Source organism: Anser anser, assembly GCF_964211835.1.
Source record: "Anser anser genome assembly, chromosome: 4".
Classification (NCBI taxonomy): domain Eukaryota; kingdom Metazoa; phylum Chordata; class Aves; order Anseriformes; family Anatidae; genus Anser; species Anser anser.
In genome coordinates, this window is record NC_139724.1 from 43,203,791 (window position 1) to 43,225,813 (window position 22,023).

General features: G+C 38.2%; 1 protein-coding gene across 1 annotated transcript in view; it reads left to right on the plus strand.

Moving 5' to 3' along the window:
* The window catches only part of LOC310899500 (uncharacterized protein), a 208,434-nt gene extending 191,401 nt beyond the window's left edge, over positions 1–17,033 (plus strand). The window contains exon 27 of the mRNA XM_083835898.1: positions 6,326–17,033. The gene's annotated coding sequence lies outside the window, so the exon portion shown is untranslated. The remainder of the gene's footprint in view (positions 1–6,325) is intronic.
* The last annotated feature ends 4,990 nt before the right edge of the window (positions 17,034–22,023 follow it).

The following is a 22,023-nucleotide window of genomic DNA, read 5'->3' on the forward strand; positions in this document are numbered from 1 at the left end:
TGCATTTCACAATCAGCACCAAAAAAAAAAAAAAGGAAAACCAAACCAACCAACCAAACAAACAAAAAAACAATTTGCTACTAAGGTGATTAGGGGACTGGAGCACCTGTCGTATGTGGACAGGCTGATAGGATTGGGCCTGTTTTGCCTGGAAGGAAGAAGCTTGAGGGAAGATCTCATCAGTGTGTATAAATATCTGAAGGGAAGGTGTCAAGAGTATGGAGGCAGTATCTTTTCAGTTATGCCCAGTGACAGGACAAGAGGCAATGGGCACAAACTGAAGCACAGGAAATTTTGTCTGAATATAAGAGGGCATTTCTTTTCTGTGAGGGTGACAGAGCACTGCAACCAATTACCCAGAGAGGTTGTGGAGTCTCCTTCTCTGGATATATTCAAAAGCCACCTGGATGCCATTCTGCGCAATGTACTCTAGGTGATCCTGCCTGGCAGGGGGTTTGGAGTAGATGATCTTTAGAGGTCCCTTCCAATCTCAGACATTCTGTGATTCTGTAGCAGCAAACAGATATTTGTATTAAGCATCAAACATTTTAATTTGAAGAAGGAAACTGGATTTGCTTTTATAATTATGAATGTTATTTTGTGAAATACCTACTCATGTTGAAATATAAATTGTAAATGTCCCTCTTCATTAGTTCTCTTAAAGATTTTCTATTCCTAATGGTCTTCTTGTGTTATTCAACCTACCATGTTTCTGTGAATAGATTACTTTTGAAAATCATATCACTGGTAGGGGATTTAGTTTTTTCATTATTCATTCTGAAATCACTAGTAATATTGGTAGAATTATTATGAGGTAATTTATGTCCTCCTTGAAAAAACATAGAGATTTTTAATATTTATCATTCTCCTGTAATGTGAATCTCCTGCACAGAAAACCTCCAACTTGATTACACATAATAATTTAATTTTTATATAAAAACAAATAAATAATAGGTATCGTGCATGATGATTATCAAAATAGCCTAACGGAAGTTAAGAAAAAAATGAAGTGCCTTAATTAATGAAATATGTAAACAAAACACTGAGTTTTATGTTAAACATATGGATCCCATTCACATTAGTTTCCCATATTGTTGAAAACTTTAATTATATCTGATATATGTTAATGAGGAAGAAACTCTTACTCTAGCTGTAAAGCAGGTGTAACCCTGTTTTTTTACATGTGGTGTAAAATTAGAAGGAGAGGGGTCCTCTCACAGGGGTGCAGTGGACAAAATCCAAGGTCTTGATGAAGAAGGGTGTGAGACAGAGGAAGAAGTCAAGGTAAAGGTCCCAAGAGAGAAAGCTCAGGAAAGGGATGTGAAAGCTATTATTTGATTATTATTTGTCAATGTGTCCTTTCACTTCAGAGCTGTCTATGAAGCTACTGGTGATTTTTCATGAAGGACCGGTGACTGTAATCAATGACAGTCTCCTGCTCCTGTATAAGACTTTCTTAGCAATATGCTGTGACAAAATACCCAGTGGGAAAATGTTTCTGGAGAGCCAACTGTCAGCTACAATAGCGATCCATTTTCATCTGATGTGGAGATCTGCAACTCTTATTTCTTGCAGCCAAACAGTGAACTTCCCTAATTGCTAACATGCTTCAGTAGCTGTGTGGAGCTTGCCAAGAATGAAACCATACCTGTGATTTAAAAGAGATAAAGTGTAAGTGAGCAAATGTATGAAGTATAGCTTTAGGAATTCTAGTGAAACCAGGTGAAAACTAAGAAAAGATGAAATAAGAACCTATGTGATGTCGTGCCTAAACCTCATACAGAACCTGAAAATTCATTTGTTCTCTCTCTCTCTCTCTCCCACACACACAGGGGAAAAAAAAAAAAGAAAAGGGGGGGCATGCAAAAGAACTGTATGTGGTTCCCCTTTTATTATTTCTGTTATTTTCTAATCAAAATTACAAGTAGCTGGCAGTCTGCCTGACTCGACCTGGGATTTAGGAGAGTCAAACTTCAGTTCTTTGTGCAGAGTTATTTTAAAATCCCAGGAGGCTCTGAGTAAGCAATATGCAGCAAATCTGATGAGCAGGATTTATTGAGCAGCTGCAGAAAACAGTGCAGCACAGAGCCAGTGAGACTGGTCTCTAAAGCACGCACAAAATGCAGACGTTTTTCTATTCTTGTATCAGCTGTGTGGTGTCTGGAGTGTCAATCGGATTGGGATCAAATACTGCCTGTTCCCTTGTGTCAACAGTGAAAAGTGTTCTGTAGGACTCAAGAAATTTTGGATTTTCCTCATTCCCTGATTTGGTACAGGTTGGATCATGTTCTGAAACTTGCAGTTCTCTTTCATAGCTCTAGCAGAATATATTTTTCCCATTCAATATGATGGTGACTATTCTTGCTGTCTCATAACTGTATAGTCTTTTATTGAATGCCAATAAATTCTTAGCTTTGATGTTATCTTGCTGCCAATAAAGGCTAGTTTTATACTACATTAAGAGTTGTTTACCTTTTTCTGTAAAGCTGTGTAATAAGGGTAGGCTAATAAAGTTTTCTCTCCAAAACAACTTGATTTTTAAATTTTGTTATTGTTGTTGCTACACTTTTTTTTGTTGTTTGCTTTTTTTTTTTTTTTTTTTTTTGTACGACTTCTCAGAAAATTGCCATAAAAAAAAAGTGGAAATGCATAGGGGAATTAGTTCATACAGTCATACAGTGAACCACATTTTTTTTTTAATGTATCAATCTCAAAGCATGTGAATAAGGAACAAATTGGATTTATTGGTATGTGCTGATATTTGAATCCTTAATTCCACTTTGCATCTTTGCCTGTCTCCTCCTGGGGCCCATGCTGCCCCAGTAATTTGATTTGTGAACCATGTAACTTCCTTAGGCATGGATTAGAAGAACAATGGTATATTGGCTTTGATTACCTTTCCCTAGTTTATGGGAAACAATTTAGTTAAACTTTTTCCTGTTTCAGCTCTGATCTGATCAGTATAGAAGGATCAATGCTTGCCCCTTCCTCATCTTTGATCTCAACCTAGTGAAATGTAGCTGTCTGCAAAGAAACATAGAAGTTGTGTAGGAAAGGAAAGGGAAAAGTCATCTGTACACAGCATAAAGTTCAAATTATTGAAATTATCTTCTTCATAAAAGTGAAAGTATTATTCTATGGTTTAACTGTACTTTAAGAATTAGACCTCCCGTAATTGTCCTTGGTGATATTAAACTTGAGCGTTATTTTTATAATTAAGTGGCAAAACACCCTTTGAATATATTTTATTAACTGATTTACTTTGAGCTCTGATATTTATAAGCTATCTACCTACCTTCCAATAAGGTCAATGCAAATGATGGATGTATATTTTAATTTTAAAGTGTAAAATTAAGATTTTTTTTAATTTAATAATGAAGAAGAATTATACGGCCCTCTCCAACAGATACAGTTACATAGCGATATTCTTGGAAATAAAGGAGAGTACAGTATACTACCTAGTATCTTCCTGTATTGTGCTGTAAATTCCCATAAATCTGCTATACAGTTACCAAAGTGAGCAACACGGGCAACTTTCACATTTGCTAAAATGCTCATTATCATGTTTACCACATTAAATGAAATACTGGAGAATGAGTTGCGTCTTGAGGGAAACGGTGACATGAATTGTAGTTGTTTCCATGGTGCAAAGATACTTGTATATTGAACATACAGCATGCCTCCTAACAAAGGTTTCTACTACTGTAGCTGGTTGCATGAAGCAACAAAAGGTTTGGGTAATTTCAGAATTGTATGTTTTGTATAAATGATATTTGGAAACAGCACGTGCTCAAAAAAATTTCTATAAGGTAAAGTTTGGCTTGTGGCTTCTGCCTTTCTGTTTGATGTAAATGTATTTATCCAATGGATTAATTATTTATGGTCTGGCCTTTCTATAAAACTACTGTTGCATTTCTATTTACTGGTTTTAAAGCACTGTCTATGTGGGTGGGCAAAATGATTTTGCAGCACTTACCCCCCCATGCCAGCTGGCCACCTCAGTGTCTCCCTGTGTGTGTTCAACTTTGTTCGGTTGCCACATGACATGAAGCAGGGCTGTGACCCCTGTGATACTCCTGCTTGTAAATGTAAGCTCGGCTATAAAAATTGCCGTGATTCCGTCAACAGGAGGTTCCTCAGTGATGTTTTCTGAACTCTTCTGTTTGCCATGTGTAGTAGAAATAAAATTTTTCACTTCTAGAAAGGGAAAATATATTTGGAATAGTACCAAAAGTTGCTGTGGTTAGAACTCAATGTAAAGATTCTTAAAATACATTTTGCTCACAGTCTGTCAAAAAAGATCACAGCAACTGCGAGACCATGTTCTTTTTCAAAAAGTTATTTTTCCAAAATCCATGTCTCCTTTCAGGTTTCAAATGCTTCCAAAACCCATGTTTCCTTTCAGGTTTCAAGTGCTTCAGTTAAAGGTACGTGTAAATACAGAGTGTTGGGGTTTTCACTTACTTAGTGTGATATTCTGCATTAAACTGCTACTGAAATTCTGCCAATCGGGGAGGATGAACACTGCGGTGTCTCTAAGCATGTCATAATATTGAGCACTACATCAGTATTTTAAAGAGTGGCTTTTACTGGCATTATCTTGCTCTCTGTCTGAATGTTTGGAGGTCTCCATTATGAATTATGTATCTCCTTCAGCAGCTGTATCAGAATATAGCAGACACAAGAACTGGAGGACAAAATGAAACTGTCTTTCTAAGGAACTATCACTGTGTGCTGGACTTGTCTGGATACTCCTTCTTAAGCATTTAGTATGGGGCTCTATCAGGGGCTAGCTGGACTTCTCATACAACCCTGAACATGTATATTTTATGAACAGTAAGGTTATATTGACTAGTGGAAGTACAACATTTTTATGACCAGATGTCAATAAAAACCATACAGAGTGAGATGAATAACACACTGGCAGGCGTTCACATGTATTGATATGCTTTAGATATACTAACAGAACCAGATAACATACCAGTAACTCCCATGAACAGACTTTCAGAAATCTACTTTTGTTCTGCCAGGGAACATCAACTCAGTGCTAGCAACCCAACAGAGCCCTCACAATGGTTCCTAGCAATAGGGAAAGCGAGGACCTTAGCAATGCTACCCGTGCTGCCCCCAACTCGGCCTCCCTGAAAAGGCCTCCAGCAGCATTACTGGGAGACCATCAGAAAGCAGAGATGGGAGGTCCCAGAGCTCCCCTCTGGGGTAAAATTAAAAAAAAAAAAGGAAAAACATCAGTCAGCAAAATAACCCCGTGCTTCTCTGCTGGCACTTGTGCAGGATGCGACATTTAAGTGGGCTTCATGATATACTGCTGAAACCAAAACTGAGTTCACCTAGTGTGCTTTTGAAAATTTGACACTTTTAATGTGACTACAGGCTGTAAGAATTGGTGCACAAAAACATTTCTTGTTTTATGGTTGTTTTGGTTGGGTTGTTTTTTTGGATGGTGTGGCAGAAGGTCTAAGGTGTTCTTCTGTAGATGTAGGCCTTGACTGCAGCTGCTTCTGGGAAGCTCACTGCACACCAGGACCTGGCCTTTCATTAGTGCAGTGGAAATATAGGATGGATGGTTTGTGAACACTGATGTTCTTTACAGACTCCTTGCTTATCTCTGACAGTTTCTGAATAAAATATACATTCATGGGTCTGACCAGTTACTCCAGCCCTGAACTATTTCTGTCTATTTTATTCCAAGTAAAGTAGACAGCAGGCATAATGCATTTTTCTCTGCAAATAATACACATTAAAAAAAAATAATTGAAAAATGTACAAACAGGATCTCACTTTCGAAGTGAGATGAAGAGTGACACTGGAAAGGAGTCAGAAAAGGTATGTTGTTCAGGAAAAAAAAAGTTCCTGCAATATTTTAAGACTAACCTCAGAGTTTCCTGAGCACCAAGATAATGAGATATATTAAGAAAGATTTCAGATCATTTTGGATGTGTATTTGATTCTCTGGCTTCCCTATAATACACAGAAGTCATCTTTTTGTTATTTTCATAAACACAAAAAATCTACCTGGTGGTAGTCATCTATTTCCATTTATTTCAGGGAACTGAATCAAGGGGTTGAATTAACTTTAAAAAATGTACTAATTACTGATTGGTGCACTAACTGAAGGATATAGATTTTCTTACACTTATCCTCTCTTATATGCAAGTCACACAATATTTATACACAAAATAACTGATCCTTCTTATTAAGTGTATCTTTTGCTATTTTGCTATTTTGCTTATGCTACTACAGAATTTCTTTTCTTCTACTTATTTATTTAACAGAAATGTCTTTTCCTTTTTTTTTTTTTTCCTAGAATCAGTGGAAAAGCTTTCATTTAATACTGGTTTCTAAGGAGTAAGGAATGTACAGTGCACTTCATAACAGGTATTCCTGTTCTTTTTATGGATGTAAACAATGCTGCGAATCATAGCTGGTGAAAGAATATTTCAGGGAAGGCCTTGATATTAGGGAGCCACCGTAGCACCTCTTTAGAAATCTGAATCTGCTTGTTACTTTATGCATGTGTAAGAGTATTATTTGGCATGTGTACCAATTTATTTGCACAGTTATGTACAAATTCTACAAGAACATGCAAAAATGTGTATAATAGTTTGAAAGAAACAAAATTTCTGACCTGAAGGGGATCTTTTGTGCTGAAGCAATGGAACAGAAAATCCAAGTCCTTCTCAAAAGTTATACTCAGCATCTCAGGTTTTTCAGCTGGAAAATATTCTGCCATTTTTTTCCTCCCTTTCTTGTTCTTGTTTTAAACTGTTTTCCACTTCCCATTTCAGGGAGAACTAGACCTGCCCTGTCTAGACAAGGTGACTCCTCATCCCAGATTTGTGCCCCCCCCCTTCTCCCTGTGCTACTGTTCCTAGCTCACCTTGTGTCACAGCGCAGACTGCCGTACATTTGACCCACAGGTAAGTTGGTTTATGTCAGTTCAGTGTCAGATTTGGGCAATCAGCAGGTGACATTACAGTGGTATTTGTGGATTGATGATGACTAGCTAATGCTGTAGTAACGTGTTTCTCAGCTGTTGATTCTTTCAGACTGTCTGCTGAGTTTAGGTTCAGATCTCAGACAACTGCAGTGATTCTAAAAATGAGGCTAATGATTACTGCGGTAAGAATGATATGGGCACCTTCTGGGTGACAGACTGTGTCTCATGGGGCTGCCATTCATGTCTTTAAACTTCTGTTTGACATTAGACAAATAGGAATGGAATAGTTGGCAAATGTAATGCATCAGATAAAAAAGCATGTTTTTTACAATTATTTTAATTAAGTTTCAAACAAATGTCACTGAGTTAAATGCAGAACTGTCATAAGAGATGCAAATCCAATTAATCCAGTGTTAGCAAACCTAGAAATGTATTTAAAAATAACTAGAATTAGATTATGCTTTACTGAAATACTACCATTTACTTCCAGAGCTGAACCCCTGTTCAGCTTCGGTGGGTACAGTCTCCTCCATGACTTTTAAATGCTGCTTCACATTAGGAGGTTCACGCTATACTTTTTTGGAAACATAGTGCCTTTCCCTGCTTGGAGTCTGGCTGTATTCTTTCACTCAGATTTTGACATGAATTAATCACTATTATCTCACTACGTAGAAATTTAAATAGAGAAAATAGATGCATTTAACTGCATTGTTTCCTGATGTTGCTACAGAGCTGCTATTCCATTTTTGATTTCTGGTACGCAAAGATGTGACTGACTGATTGGACTGCTGAGGAAACAAAAATCTACTAATTGAACATGGATTTCAGGGAAACCTCTACTTGTATTTCTTGACATAAACTGTTCTGCAGTGTTTAGTTTTACAGCTTTCTGCTGCTGAGTGATGATCAATCTTTTGTGACTGGTGAAGTGAGTCTTTTGTATATGAGGTTTGAAAACACCTTTGAAATCTTTTGAGACAAAAAAAAGCAGCAAGTAAGTATGAATATATTTAGGCATTCAAAAACAAATGTATCAGGAAGCTGAGTTTCACTACCAATTCCATGTTTTCACAAGAATAAAATGGAAAAATTTGAAACTATTTCAGATAACTATAGGAAAAATGATAACAAAAAGAAAAAGGATCTTTACTGTCTTCTTAGATTATAAATATAGCACTGGGTGTTGGGCTGAAGGATGTATGTTCTTAAAGAGATTAAGGAAATATATGTCCCACCGGAGATTGCAGAGAATCAGACATTTCATTCTGGACCTCACAAGTTTTGTAAAATTACACATTTAGTAAACAAACCATTTTACGTCTCTGTAAGGAACTTAGTGGGGATTTTGAAAGTCAAACACTGAGGACCCTTGCTTTGACTGTGGTGGTAAAAGTAACATCTGCCTCAGACTTTTTAACAACAGACTGTTCAAATCACTCTTTTCAGCTATGGTAAGGGACTTGACAGACATAAGCCATCCTACCCCAGTTTCAACACTTATATCTCACAGCTGAACTAAACCTTACATCAAAGCACTCATATCAAGGACATTCAGATTTAACTGTACCTTTATCTTTCAGATGTTTAGTTCATTACATTAACCTCTGAGGTTTCCTAATTAAAGCAATAGCACAGAAATAAAAGAGAAACAATAGTTTTGTTAGTTGTATCCCTGGGATGCCACAAAGTCATTTTGTTATCCAGATCTGGAACAAAGGCCCTCACTGAAACTTCTGCCACACTTGTACATATTTACCAGTGCAGACTCAGACTGCTACCCACAAGCAAATAAGTTATGCCAGTGATGCCAATCCCTGTGCTGACTCTTCTTGAGGAGAGTCCCTATATCACTAAGTGCAACAGCATTTAACCCCAGTACTGGGAGTAGACCTAAGATTGAGGCCAATGTTTCTTTCCTTTAAAAAGACTTTATTGCATGTCCATGGTAAAATTAGCCTGGGGTACATGCAAATACAGAGAAAGAGAAAAGGAGCTGAGGGTCTTCAATGCTGCTTCTATCAGTGGGGTTCCTTCCTCTTCCATTGCTTTCTTTCTTTGTCTCCTTTTGGGCCTGCAGCTCTGCTCAATGTTGACGTGCCACTGGAGTCCTGTTAATTCTTTCAGGTTCACTGACATCCACAGTGCCAAGCATTTCTTTAGTGATTGTATGATTCTTCTGGTTCATAAAACATCATGGGAACATTAGCTTCATTTCATGCTTTCAGTTAAATTTCGTGTAGATACTTGGTTAAACATTCCGAGTTCACGGTTGCAAGAATTTTGTGAAAACTGCTCTGTGAGATTTATTTCCCTGAGGAAAGTTAAAAGGCAAGTCTTGGATAAGGCACTCAGAAAACAAAACCAAACAAGGAAAAGATAGAAACAGCTTGAGGAGCATTGAAAACTTTGTTTTAGTACAGAGAGATAATAAACAATAGCTTTCAGGGTCTTATCATGATGTATCATCTGTATTTCAACAAATGGTCTTTGTAAAGCAAAAAAAAAAAAGGTTTTATTAAAACATAAATGACAACAAAAAATGCATTTCCCCAAACCATCTCTTCTCCTGGTCAGAATGTATTTTGCCTAGCAGGTGTAGCCCATTTACTACACACATAAGGTGAAAGGTTTGATGTTGTGATTGTGGAATCTCAGATGAACTCATAAGAACACTCAGTCACTCTTCTGTGAAGTTTGTAAATTTTCCTAGCTGCCTGTTTCCCAATAGCTTCCCAGATTTTCTACTATTACTTTCTTTAGTATTACAGTGCCTCATGACGCTTTCTCAGGTGGAAAACATCTACTCCACCACAATAAGCTGAAGCAAAGAGTTTGTTTAATGACCATACAGTTCCTTGAAGTTTCAACTGTTGGAGTATGTGCTTGCAAATTTTTTAAACTCATTTTTTTTGATGCAGAGATACACTTGTATATGTCATGTGTCCATTTTGATTTATTAGGGAGACTGGCAAAGAGTCTGAAAAGGTCTCTAATCTTTGATGTAGTTGATGAAATATTTATCCCAATGCCCAAAGTTTTTAGGCATATTGTTTCCAAGTTCTAGGGCATATATTTAGCTAAACATCCAGTATTTGGTCCAAGAAAATGATTAATTATGGTCCTAAAGTAGTGCATAAAATCAACCACAGGAGATCATTTAAATTGGGATCACAAAAAAAAACCTTCACAGCCCACAAGAGATTGCCTACAGATGTGATTGTGTGAAATGCCGATGAGGGTGGTACATTTTCAATATCATTCTTCTCTGGAATGTTATTAATTCCATTCCTTCACTGTGGTGAATCTCTATATGCTTTTTCTGATATTTAACTTCAACTTGTCTTTTAAAAACCTCTGTAACATATACAGTCATCCCTCTGAAGAACTTAAACTGGGAAACACCGTGTTTTATGAGCCAGCAAACTGTGAGTGAATTCACCCAGGAGACAGAAATGTGATTCAGTGTTGTATTGCTGTCCTCTGTCTGAGGAGCTCCTGTGCTGACTCTTGTCCCTTTGCTCTGGGATGATTGCTGCTCACAGAACAGCTTCATGGCTCCCTTCTTTATTGACTCAGTAGCTGCCACTGCAACAGCTGTACTTTTTGTTTCCTTTTCCTCTTCCTCTTCCCATCTCTTAGTCTACATCAGAAGTACATGCAGCTGCAATAGTTTATTTCCATTCCTCTGCACCCTTTCAACAAATGTAATTCATGTCATTTGGATTCAGTCCCCTCCCATTTTTTTGGATTGCCATTCCTCGCAGCCATCAGTTCGTAGTACATTGGAACTAGTCCCCTCGCTTTCTCATCAGGCTCATATCCAGCCCCTGTAATGAAAGGCAGGTGATCTGCATGCCAATATTTTACTTCATGCAGTCTCTCTAGCTCCTTCAAACTCAAAACATTCACTAGTGCAAGCCATCATTTTTCAACTCTGCCTGTGAACTAATTAACCTATGGAGGTCCGAAAAAAATAAATGACAACTTCTTTGAAAAACAAAGTATTAACTTTTTTAGCCTCAAAATCATTGAGATTCCTTTTTTATTTTTTTTTTCCAGAACATAGTTACTGTAGTTAGTTGGCAAATTGTGAAATATTACCCTGTTGAGAAACTAGACGTTATTGAAAAGCCTACAATTGAATAGCCACGGGATCAGTTATCCCATACTTGTATGAATCTTTCCTGTCTCCTATTGCCTTCTTTTTTACTTCAACCTACTAATTCTTCTGCTATTTACACTCACTGTATCTCCTGAATGTGTCAGAAATCTCTCTGACACAGAAATCCCTATCCTTTGTATAACCCTTTCATCAAACTGGTTTTACATTTGCTGCATTCATGTGTAAGTACTTACATGATTTCTGCATATATGTAAGCAAATAGACATGAAAGCTGTACATATGAAAAAACAAGCTTCTAAGATACTGTTAAAAATGTTCAAAGATGTGTGCTTACCTCCCTCTCTGGGTAAAATGGATTGACTGCTGGCACTGGTGAGCATGCATGTCTCTCATTCCCTTCAAAATACTTTTCCTTTTACTGATATCATCAGTCAGACTCATCAATCACCTCTCAGATCAAAGGGGAGTGCAATACACTCATACAGTTTGCTCTTTCCCGTGGTATATCAGAATTACTGACTTGAGAAAACTAGAAATTATATCAAACACATCCCATGTTACAGCTGGTGCAAAGCAACAACAACAAAAAAATATTTAGTAACTTCAGAAGGTTTGAATGTGATCTGACAAGACCTCGATGATCTTCTCCTACTGTATTGTCAATAATGGAGCTCAGAGCGAGTCTGTTTTGTTGGTAGTCTTTCAAGAGAAGCCCTTTAAGGACAGCTTTCCGGGCTGATTCAGAAGCCTTTGTTCTTGCTTTACCACTGCTTCCAATGGTGCTGACTAAAATGAAGAAAGGAGAACCCACAGCAGGGTTTTGTGCTGGCCATCCACACGGTGGTTTCGCTTGATACCGCAGTTCCTCACATCTGTTCTCATCGCTGGGGGGGGTTAGAACCAAATGACCCATGTGGTAGAGAGGAGAATTCAGCCTGGCAAAGAGTATCGAGCTGTTGCAGAAAATGCTGATGTAGCAATTTATGCTACATCCCATATTCTTAATTAATTCTTATTTTCACGGTTTCACTCTTTTTTTTTTCTTTTTTTTTTTTTTTATTTCTGGAGCTGGAGAGGAGTATCTAGTGATCTGATCTTGGGACAATATTTTCTTTATGCAAATTCCTCCCATACAGAATATTAATCTCTGCCACTGGCATTGATGGACAAGAGTTAAATTTTCATTTTAAATGTAAAGCTCTGAGAGAACATGCATATGATCTGCTGTGTTTATAAGACAATTGTACTGATTCTCAATGACATTTAACTTGAAAAGTTAAAAAACAAACAAAAAAAAAACCTCAAAGTGGTGTCTGCATAGGAACAACTGTGTAGGAACAGTTGGCTTTGTTCACAAGAGGCTGTAGTAACAGATATTTTGGTGCAAGGTTTTTTTGCCTTATACCATCTCAGATTAAAACTACTATTTGTTATTGCCTTAAAAGAAACATAATTATTTGTTGCCATAACCAAAATGAATCCCCTAAAAACAGTAGCTGCCAGTTGGTACTGGGTTTTAAAATTGTTATAAATTGAGATTTCCAATTATTTTGGCAAAAGCCCAAGAGAGTCTTATTTTTGTTATATGCTACTCTGTTTGCAGGAATTCATATGGATGCCTTCCATCTCCAATAAAAAGTTACATTTATGCTGCAGGTGTACAGTGCGCAGACCAATAAAACAAAAATCAAAGCCTCACAGTTTCAGCCATTGTCCATTTTTCATAGCTTAAAACACAGGCAGGCAGTACATGTTCTAAAGCAGCACTGGGCAAGATATCCCATTGAATTTCGTACAAAGAAGTGACTGGTTTAGAGTGAGAAGCACAGAATATGCCTTTTCCCATTACCAACCTCCCATCTCCTCTCCCTCCTGCCCCAAGGAGGGGGACGTTGCATAGCCACACATGTGAGGGGGCGATGGCAGTCACAGCACCACGTAGAAATCCCCCTACAAGAAGCTGATACAGACCCAATCAGACCCAGAGTTTCCTGAAAGGTTGGGTCTCTGAGTCCAACTTGCATTGCCCTGGGAAAGGTCTGGGCTTAATTTCTGTGGAAAATTATAGTTATCTGAATGCTTCCTTGCTCCTGAGTTAAGATAGTGAAAAAGGACTCCCCACTTTCAATATGCTGTCTTGAGGGGAAGGGTGTTTATTTTGTAAATTTACATTTTCTGTGCTTGTTTCACCATTCCTCCCTCTTCTCATTTTCCATGCTGAATACCAAGACAGACACAGACATTAGCTCTCAAAGCCATTTAAGAAAATTTTATTAAAATAAGACAGCATATATTATTTATAAAATGTTCAGTCAGAAAGTGTACATTAGCCAGAATTTTAAAAGAGAGGTTGACTGGGTACCTGGATTTAGTATTTGACTCAGTGCACAAAACTGGAATTAAAACAGCCTGCTAGTGTAAATGAAACTTATAACATTTACTTTACTGCCAGCTAATTCATATTCCATGTTTGCTTTTTCCAAATTTTGTGTTTTCTTTAAGTTTCTATTTATTGCTTCATTAACATGATCCACTTCCAATGAAATAGTTCAGATCAAGAATTCCCCAGAAAAAAGCTTTTCAGGTATTTGCAGGTTTTTCTTTTTTTTTTCTTTTTTCTTTTTTAACATATTTTATGTTGTTCAGCAGATCAAATGGGACAAAAGCGTGGCTGCCTTCTGTGAAGAAATGTTGCACAGGTGGGACTGATGAGTATCAGAAGAGGGAAGGCATGAGTTAGAAAAGAAGCTGCATTTTGGAAAAACGTTTCCATCACCCTTCAGTAGAGAATTAGCTGAGTGACCCCAGCACTAAGAAGGCACAGTCTGTGAGTCATGGGGAGCTGCAAGGGAATTTTACTGTTAAAAAGGTTCTCCAAGAAAAGCAGTAGGGAAGGGTCCTTCCATCTCAGCAGGGTGGGGCCTGGGAACTGATAAGAGCAGCAAGGGAAAAGCAGCCTCTGGAGTCGGGAGGAAAAGGGAAGGGAGAGGCAGAACTGGTGGCTTTCCCCGTCCTTCAGCAAAGCATGTTGATATTGTACTGGGACAGGAAACGGGAAAAGCAGAAATTCCTTCTCTTAGGTTTAGCAGTGGGGCTGGTAAGGAATAGTTGATCGGTCACTGTTCTGGATTGAGGTATGGCTACCGTCCCACCCAGTGTTCTGTGAGTCTGACTTTTGTCTTCAGGTGATGTTTTTTCATATTTCTCACAGCATCATGGAGGCCTGGTTTTAGATGACAGAAATGAGAGCATGGTTTTAAAGTCTGAAACTGGTAATTTTGTTGGAGCATCTGGCTGGTATTTGGTTCATGGTGTTCTCCTACTCAAAAGACAAGCTTCCTAGGGCAAGCAGGAAGCTGGGGAGAATAGTGGTTGAATGCTAGCAGCCTGAGGAAGGTAATGTATACTTCCAGAGTCTATAGCATTTGTAATTCTTCCTTCAGCAAAGAGATGAGAGCATTTAGGGTGGGCCAGATTGCAGGTTTTAGAGCAAAGAGGGTTATCTGATGCAGGAAGTAGTTAATGCAGTAGTTGTCTTGCTTGCTAAAGAACATGAGGCATGTAATGTAAATTTGGAACTCTTTAAAGTTTTGAGATCCATGGTACAAAACAACTTGAATAGGCCACATTTGAAATATATTAAGCCAGTGTGTTCATCTGAAGCATTTCAGCATTATTACATATAAGTTCATCTGAAGCATTTCAGCATTATTACATATAATCTTTTAAACAACTTGATTTTGCTGAAAATGCAGGGACACAAAGAAAGCAATGACAAATAAGAGGTGTGACTGTATATATTATGTTAGCCTTGATAACAAAAAAGAGATCATTTTTTTGTATATTTTTTAAAACAAATATTAACCCAGTCTGGCCAAAGTTAAGTGTATTTCAGTGAAACTCATGTTCTAATTCCTCTCTTTCTTTTCGCTTCTGTTGCATATCTACACATAAGTCCTTCGTTCACTGCAGCAAACTTTCCCCTTATTCATTAGTATGGCAAACTGATCATTGACAGGGACGTGGAACCAAATCTGACCTTAAACATCTGGTATAGGTCTTCTTGTAAAATATATGATTTACCAAGAGTAGCAGTGATTCCACAACAAATAGGTTAGTGTAGTAGAGAACTGGGACACAAGTTTGTTTAAACAAATCCAGTGAAGTTATCATGCGAAACTGGAGGAAGTGGGTCACCAGTTTGCCGATAATATTTACGACAGTCCATAGATAAGAGAACTGGAAAGGAGGCCCCTCTTTCTTCCATAGTTTATCACACGGTTAATGCAGAAAGACGAATTGCTGTAGAATAAACTCTGATGTCATACACTAGCTTTGTCACTCTGAACATCTGTGCAAGGACGTATAAAATAAGGCAGAATTTGGGGCAAACACATGATGTTTCAGATTAAGATCCTGAAAGAAAGAAGGGGGAGGAAGATAAATCTATGCAAGGCAGATATGCTGAAGGCAAAAGGAGACCTGTGAGCACAGAGATCTGTGCTCTAACACCTAAAAAGTGTTTGACTGTAGTTCCACTGGCTCAAAGGCATAGGAACATGAAAGCAATTCACTCTCACTGATTTCATGGTCTGAAACAAAGACAAAGATGTCCTGATGGATGTGGACTTTGCCATGCTGTTCTTTGCCATGGCACATAAGTAGCATGCATATCTTCAGCAGACAAATATTAATTTTAAGGAGCAGTAGTCCTGGTGTGGATAGCAAAATGAGACTAACATTAACAATGGTGGCTTTCTCCTTCCTTTCACATTCTGAGATATCTGCAGAAGCATCAGGTCATGTGCAGAAGTGAGCAGCATGCATGTCCCATTACACACTGAAAAACAGCTAGGAAATCTAGGAACAATTTTAATGAAATGACAATAGTGTCTAAGCTCCTAAAAACATTCCTGGCAACAAATCCTTGCTTCCCAAGTAGAAACGAGCCATGGAATGGAAAGTGAATGGCTCTAATTCCTTCTGAGCCATCCATGGAAAGATGACATAAACTGTGTACATATCTCATTTTTGGATAGCTAAGTAATGAGATGTGGGTACTGCTTAACTTCAGTGGTATGTCTTGTAAGGATGATCTCAGAAGCTTTTAATTTAATGATAGCAATGGTTAATTAAGGGATAGAAAGGCTCTGCTAAGACAATCTCCTTATTATGTTTTTGCATTTCAATGATGCTAATTTGATTACATTTTAGTTAGAAATCTAATATGATCAGTGCTCTGTGGTGAGCGTAAAGGGTTTGAACTGTAAGAACAATTTTTTGGCTCCTTCAAATAATGTGCCCCATAACATGCCCAGCTGGAGCATGCTGAGGAGTTGCTGGTTCTTCCCCTCATTCTCATGAAATACACAAGGTTAAACAAATTGGCAGCAATATCTTTCTTGCACTATTTGGAAGGTTTTTAATCTCCCACAGCCCTTACAGAGGAAGTATATCAGCAAACAAGACATCCAGCAGCGGAGCAGAATTCCTCCCTTCCCTCTACCCCCAAGCACTTCAGGTATTTTAACCATCACTACACTGGGTAATCACCTGTAAGAAGCTGGTCCCATTGTTCCTATTAATGGGCCTCCACCTGAACCCCATACCCACTGCATTTCCTGTGAAATTGGAGCCATCATTAGTAGTAGGTCCTCTTCACTGGTTGTTTAGATCTTCAGCTCCTAATTTCTGCAAATTCCAAGCCTGTGGAGACTAGGGGCAGCCTGTTCACAGGGAAGGAAACTGTTTCATTTGTAAGGAATAAATAGCAAAAAAGTATGACATGAACCTTCCTGAGATTTCCTCGTTGTTAACCTCTGTCTGCAGTATTTTTCCATCAGTCCCCACATGGTTTTGATTTCAGATCTTCAAAATATATTTTATGTTCCTTCCCTGGCCTCCTTAACAGGACTTTGTTTTGCAAAACAGAAAATATTTCCAGGTTTTATATCTTTGTCAGTAGTTTGAAGCAGAGAAAGTCCTCTCTCAAAAGTAAAACACTTGTAGGAAGAGGAGCTTGTTTGTGCTTGTTTTCTGTTACAGGATGGCTCAACTTTCTGCTCCTGGCCTAGAAAGTCTTCTGCTTTTGCCTGTGTTAATTGTTTTCTGCTCTGTTGTATGTCTTCATTTAAGCCTTCAGCCCATGGTGAAGGTGTGACTCATCAGCAATGGCTGTAAGTAAGCCTTGACAGAAAACTTGGTGGGGATGTGGTGAGTGGTGTCACACACCTCGGGTGTAAGGAAGACCTGCTCTCAATGGACAGCAAGCCTTCCTCGGGCAGCTGGAAGCTCTGGAGAGCTGAGCAATGCCTGCCCAGTCTACCAGGAAATTTGCCTGACAGAGGAAAACTGGGTCATAAAAATGGTTTTATGTCTCTTGGATGTCTCAGCCTTTGCGTGGTAGAGCAGGGAATGTAGTGGGAAACCAGAAATCGCCTTGGGCTGCTCCCTACTAGCTATTCTTGGCTGTCAGAAATGTCCCTGAGGCTGCCCTTGGTCAGGCTGAGGCGTAAAGTAGTTCTTGAGTCATCGGGGGTTTAAGCAACAGCAAAGTTTGTGTAAAGTCCGCTATTTCCCCTCTTGTTCCGCACCAAAAGTAGCTGGAGTGGACCAGAAATAACAATGCCCCATCAGTTTTGAGTGTCTTGCTGTTAGATCTCCGAACGAGCAGTCTCTAAGTCGGAGATCCTAAATTTATTGCTTTAGCGCTCGTGCGCGACAGTACATTCAGGGTAATTTTGTGGCTCCATTTCTGTGGTGAAGGAAGTCTGAAGTGAGCTATGGTAACCTGAAAACTGCCCACGAATGTGCTGTAGGGAGGAGAGGGGAAGGATTTTGTTTGGAAGAGAAAAAAAAAAAGGATGAAAGCAAACATGAGCCAAGACATAAAGTCTCATTTTGCTCGCATGTGCTAGTGCTTGAGCAGGCTATTGTTCTGGACTCAGAGATTGGTTCTTAATTATGTTGAGCAGGGAATGGTTTGAATTACAGCCACATAGTTTGGTGAGCACAAGCCTGTTAAGAATTTTGGCTGGAGAACAGCTGCAGGGCTGCTCTGAGATCACAGAAGGTGGCTGTTGCTGGGGGTATTTTCAAGAGTTAAGAGGCGTACGCCCTGCCACCTGAAGTCCCGTGCTTGCATACTTTATCTATGTCTGCCCTTGTCTCTATCCTGCTATTTCAATCTAAAATAAAACATCTTGTATTTATTGTATCATCACATTTAGACACTACCATTTTGGAATCTCCTGTGGACATCATCAGATCCAGATGTTTCAAAATGTCATCATCCATACACTGAAATGATTACAAATGGAGATATATTTCTGTAAGCCGTTGCTATTCAGTGAAGATTGCCAGTTTCCACTGGCTTGGAGGAGAGTTTTATTTTTAATGGGGTGGGGATGGCCCCAAGTTCAATACTGCAGATTTTTAAATTACACATATTGTTGCATGAAGCACAAGTGGTTGCACTCTGTTCACTCATAAATTTGGAGTGATTTCCTAAGAGGTTGCTAATTTTAACACGTGTGGGTTGATTTTAATATTGGAATTATACAGTCTGATTACCTATCTCTATCTGTAAAAAGTGTGATGTGAGTTCATTATGCACTCTGATCAAGGTATTAAAAATTCAATTCATTTTCTTTCACATCACTCCATTTTCTTAAATTGTCTGACAACTATGCTGGTATTTATATGTACTGTATACGGTTCTGTCTGGCTTGTGAATGAATACTGCTGCCCTCTACTGCAACAAATATCTAATTCCTGCTCAAAATCACATAGTCTCCATTCTAAATGTGCACAAAATATGGGGAAATGAGTTATACGGATACCCAGACATGAACAGAGATACAAGCAACAGCTCAGGAGTGACAAAGATTTATGCTGACCTCTTTAGCATTGCTCTAGCTATCAGGACAGGACTAGAGCTCCTGTAGTGGGGAAAAGCAATGATGTATCACAGCTTGCTGTTAATATGCCTTAATTTGTAAAGTCAGTCCACTTTTTTAGATTTTCCTTGCTGTTTACTTATTTGGACACAATAATAGCGAGTCAGGGATTCTAACGTCATGTTTTTGGACACTGAAATGATGAGTGCTAAAATTTTAGATACCCTTCTCACTCCTGAAAATGGCAATTATGAATTAAGTATTGTAACTTCAAGGCATAATTCACAAAGTTATGCAGTCAAGTGTCAGACCCTCGATCCAGCATCCCTGTTGTGAATCTTGGGAACACTATGGAAATGGTAGGAGAGCTTTGTCTTTCTTACAGCTGCTTAATAGTGGAAATCACTTATTTTTTTGCTAGGGAACTGTAGTCCAGTAACATCACCTAGATGAAAGTGTCTTGCTCTTTATTAACAACAAGAAAATCTTTCAGGAAATTGAACTGGGCTCTCTCTTAAATGATTATCTTATTGCCAATGCACTGCAAAAAACACCTCAGTACTTTTCTCTCCATTCTCTGGTAGAATATCTTGATCAGGTGAATTTAAAAATTGTATTAACCTAGCTGTTGGTTCGTGTTGTCATACACAGCACCCTCCTGCCCTATCCTGTAACATGGTACCTGACTTGGAAGCCCTTTGGAAAGTAGTGATCTCTCGCTATTTTCAGAACTTTGTCTTACTCTAATAGTTAACGTTGAATGAACAGCAGCATCCTGACATAAATCCCTTCTCTGCTGATCTGTACCCTTTGAAAGAGTCAAGAGCCTGTCGGGGCAGATGCATGGCCTTGGTTGTGCTGGAAGGACAAAGGTGAAAATGCCAGTTGTTTGCTTATGCAGGTCAGAGAAAGTTGCATCACTTCCCCGAGAGGTGGGTTTAGCCCAAATGCCTATGAGTTTATATGTGTATGTGTATTGATTCAGTACTGTTTATGTGTCATTAGCTAGTGTCTTAAAACAAATAGCTGCAGATCATTAAAATACAATGTTGTATGGAGTAGCTGAGTGTGTCTCATTTCCTACTGCTCCCAAATGATTAATGGGCATGTTCTCTCCAGCTTGCAGGCTTCTAAACCAGAATCATTCTTAGGATTATAAAACAGTTTGCTTTATATTTTTTAAAAAGTTTTTAATATTTTTTAAAATATATATTTTTAAATCCAGATTGAACAAAAGGCTGAGAAAAGCTTCGTGTGCTTCTGTGCACCCTTGCTATTTACTAAGACACGATGCCACTCGATTCATACATTAGAGGAGCAGACATAAGGGGACAACAAAGGGATCGTGACTATATGAAGACTGTACAACCGTCACATGACCCACATTGCAAAAAATTATGATCAAAGACTCTCTGACTGAAGAACATATAGATTTCATTCAGAGAGTATATGTACGTATATATCTTCTCATTAAGTCCTTTCTGTCTTTACTCAGAATTTAGATTTTTCATTAGATTCCCAAACCATATTGTAATGATCAGCTGGCTTTTTCACAGAGTAAAAATTTAAATATAATAAATAGGCTTCAAATGTACAGTGTAGAGTTCTTCATAAGCACATGCTCCTCATGTTCCCAAGATTTAAAAAAGACAGTTTAAAAAAAAAAAAAAAGGAAGAAAAAGAAAACGAGAAAAAGAGAAGAAAACCATTGGAGAAGAGTGCTTGAGCCACTAGGTTAGAGATCTGCTGATGCCTCACATACAATTGAGGAATTATTTAACTGTCTTTGATGGTATGTCTGTGTCATGCTTATGGCTCAAAAACTCCAAAAGGAAAGATAATACCTGAGACAAATAAGCCCTCAATATTGTAAGAGCCCTTAGTTATAGCTAATTTTGAATTGTGTCAAATGAAATTGTATTTGCCTTTTGTAGAGGAGCAGCTACTAACTGTACACTAAATTAGTGATAACATAGCAGCAGCAAAAAGAAAAACCTGAGCTTACATATGTGCAAAATAATATGAAATTAAAGAAAGAAAAATGTAGACTTCAATGAATTTTAATCTGTGCTTACAATGGTGGAAAGAAAATCACCTTTGCTGGATTTTAGCTTTTCATAATGTATGTTAGACTTTATTTTGGAATGTTAAAAGTGGTGCTGCAATTTTATTGCCCTGAGTGTTTCACCTTGCAGTTAACTAATGTTGATAATGTCAAAGTCATAGTAGATCCAGATGAAGTTAGCACATTTAGATGTTTTCTTTTTTTTTTTTTTTTAAGAGTTAGCTCATAATCTCCCATATATTTTCTCATGGATCTAGTGATGAATCTATGATGAACTTGCTCTACTTCCATAACAGAAAAACTTGGAATTGTGAGGAGCTGCCAGCCTGTCTAGATTCCAAAAGCAACAAGACTGGAAGAAATTGGTAACTGGTGTGTGTGTGTGTTATCACAATTACAAGTGCTATAACAATGTTGTTTTCATAAATACCTACTGCCAGGTTGGCTAAACTGTGCTCAATAAACTGTAGACACAAGGAATTAATCAACAGATTTTTCATGAGAGTTCTTCATGTTATTATTGGGCAACATATAACAGCTCTTGGGGAGGAAGGGTTGTTGATACTGAGAAAAATCTTTCATTCAGCACCATATGTACATATCTTATGATGCCGTGAGAAGAGTTTCTGTCAACATATTATTGAAGTTAATAGTACACAAAATCATGTGCAAGCATAATTGAAATTTGGAGGATAAGAAAAATCCCTTGCTGAGTTAGAGTTGAAGTTAAACCTCTGAGGTCTGGTGTCTCGTGTAACTTACTATGTGATCTGCTGATTCTTAACTAGAGTCATTTGGGAAGGTTTCCTTATGTGACAAAATGGAACTACCCCTCGCAGCTCTGCTGGAGACTTGTTTTCTCTCAATTGTTCTTGGGTAGGAATGAAGAAAAAAATAACTTAGCAGGATGTTTTTGTAAACTCTCAAGCTTAAAGACTCAAGCTAAAACATGACATGGGCTTTCTGTTAATCCAGCACA